This window comes from Bison bison, unplaced genomic scaffold (assembly GCF_000754665.1).
Source record: "Bison bison bison isolate TAMUID 2011002044 unplaced genomic scaffold, Bison_UMD1.0 scf7180017864492, whole genome shotgun sequence".
Lineage (NCBI taxonomy): Eukaryota > Metazoa > Chordata > Mammalia > Artiodactyla > Bovidae > Bison > Bison bison.
The window spans coordinates 542,589-545,579 of NW_011495051.1; positions in this window are offsets into that span (position 1 = coordinate 542,589).

Genomic DNA, 2,991 nt, shown 5'->3' on the forward strand with positions numbered 1-2,991 from the left:
TCAGGCCTGAGTGTTCATTGGAAGGGCTGATACTAAAGCTGAAACTCCAATACTTTGGCCACCTCATGGGAAGAGGGACTCATTGGAAAAGATCCTAATGCTGGGAGGGATTGGAAGCAGGAGGAGAAGGGAACGACAGAGGATGAGATGGCTGGATGGCATCACCGACTCAATGGACATGAGTTTGAGTGAACTCTGGGAGTTGGTGATGGACAAGGGGGGCCTGGCGTGCTGCAATTCATGGGGTCACAAAGAGTCGGACACGACTGAGCGACTGAACTGAACTTAATCTAAAGCAATTTTTGTCTAGTATTAATCTGGCTACAGAGAAGGCAATGGCACCCCCACTCCAGTACTCTTGCCTGGAAAACCCCATGGACAGAGGAGCCTGGTAGGCTGCAGTCCATGAGGTCGCTAAGAATTGGACGCAACTGAGCAACTTCACTTTCACTTTTCACTTTCATGCATTGGAGAAGGAAATGGCAACCCACTCCAGTGTTCTTGCCTGGAGAATCCCAGGGATGGGGAAGCCTGGTGGGCTGCCATCTATGGGGTCGCACAGAGTTGGACACGACTGAAGTGACTTACAGTACAGTAATCTGGCTAAAGAATCTAATGCCTTCTGCTGGGAGGCTATGGCTTGAGTTGTTTCATCTGTCACTAATATTCCTAAAGTAAGAGGAAGATTTCATAAGGTTGAGTTGGCAGCTGCTAGCAGATTTTGTTTTGAGAACAGCTGATGGTGTGTCCTTGAGTCTGATATGGTTTGTTCAGAAAATTAAAATTCTCAGTAATGTAGGAACCAATCTGAAACCATGTCCACAAATGGCCACCCAGCTCTGTTTTGAATGCTTGAACCAGTTACTCTATTTTCACTTCTAAATGTATTTTTTCCTTAATGGTTAAGGCAGATGTACAATGTATATTCAATAAGCCACAGAATAGACTGTTCCAATTTAATTTAAATGATGTGTAAGCCAGAATGACTTTCCCAGACCTCAATATGTGAACAATTTTTTGGTCATTTACCCTTTTGTTTGCAAATCTTTCAATAGATCAAAATAGTTGTCTGTATTAGTTGTCCCTAATAGATGCCAGGATAATTACTGCCTCCCTGAACCCATCATGTCCCTCAATGCTAGACCTTCTTGTTTACACACACATCTACATAGATATCTATACCTGCTGTATCTATCTATCTACTTAGAGGGATCTCCCTAGTTGTCTACATTGGAGGAAAACTAATGAGACATAGTGAACAAGTTCAGAGGTCTGATTATGGGGAAACATTTTATAGGATATGCATTTTATCCATTATACTAAGTTATCACACCATCATTGTACATGTATTTTTAGCGGTAGACTTACAGCAAGCAGTGATATATGTCATGAGTAGTTATACTCTGATAATTTCACTAGAGAAATTTCCTTCTATCCTGAACATCGGGGACAACAGTATGGTTAGAAGTAAAAGAGTAACTATCAATTTTGACAGTAGACAAACATTTGGTAAACAGGTCAATTGAATTAGTAGGATGGGTCTTACAGATCTGGTCTGGATTCTTGCGTCAGCAGTCTACCACTGTTTTTGTCTTCTTCTTGTCTGGATGTGGGTGTCATTTGAAGTTAGTAGTCCTTTCCATAGATCAGTCCAGTGATCAAGCCAATTCCCTTCAGTTTTGCTGTGCATGAGCTAGTTAGGAGTCCCTAATAAGGATCTTTTCATCTAAGTTGGAGACAGTCCTTTGATGCCTTTTCCAGTAGGCATAATTTCCTGGTTGCAGGTCATGGGGCATCTGCTCTTCACCCAAAGACAGAGTGCTGTGATAAGCTTCAGAAACAAATTTAGAGTGTCCTTTTAATAATTCAATAAAACTTACAATCATGTAGCATAAGAACAAAGAATTATCTGGGAAATGAGTCAGGCAGTAAATACAGACCTCAACTGGTGACTCAGTCGGTAAAGAGTCGGCCTACAATGTGGGAGACCCAGGTTTGACCCAGGGGAAGATCCCCTGGAGAAGGAAATGGCAACCCACTCCAGTATTCTTGCCTGGATAATTCCATGGACAGAGGAGCCTGGCGGGCTTACAGTCTGTGGGGTTGCAAAGAGTCAGACACTACTGAACAACTAACACTTTCACTTTTCACTTTCACAGACATCAACTAACAGAACCAGAATCTAATATTCACTGAAACATACTCTTTTTCTCTCTAAAATCACCCTCGTGTCTACCAAATGTAGCCAAATTAAAACTAATTTGTTTGCAAAATGCATCTGGTTTTAATAAACTTGGCCTGATTTTATATAAGTGTAATTGACCATATGCTTACCTAGTAGCACAGTTGTAAAGAGTCTGCTTTCCAATGCAGGAGACATGGGTTCGATCCCTGAGTTGGGAAGATTCCCTGGAGAAGGAAATGACAACCCACTCCAGTACTCTTGCCTGTGAAATCCCATGGACAGAGGAGCCTGGCCAGCTACAGTCTGTGGGGTTGCAAAAGAGCTGGACATGACTTAGCAACTAAGACAACAACAATTGATCATATAGACTCTTTTAAATTGGCTGTCCTGGAACTTTTCATAAGGAATCTTAAATTGAACTTTTTAAAAGGATTCTCAAGGCCAGGAAAGTCATGCCAAGGGCTTGTCACAGATTCTGCTTATGATATCTATAGATCTGGGTGAATTCTTCTCAAGTTCCCCTCTCCCGCCAAATACCTTGCAATTCCTACACCTGTCAGGAGGTGATCTTCCTCATTCACCTGATGAGGTTGCTGGAAACCTAAGAGTTTACGATTTCTAGAGGGATCAGGGAGAGAGAAAAGATAAATGTTTCCGTTCTGCTTGCTGCTGCTGCTGCTAAGTCACTTCAGTTGTGTCTGACTCTGTGCGACCCCATAGACGGCAGCCCACCAGGCTTCCCCATCCCTGGGATTCTCCAGGCAAGAACACTGGAGTGGGTTGCCATTTCCTTCTCCAGTGCATGA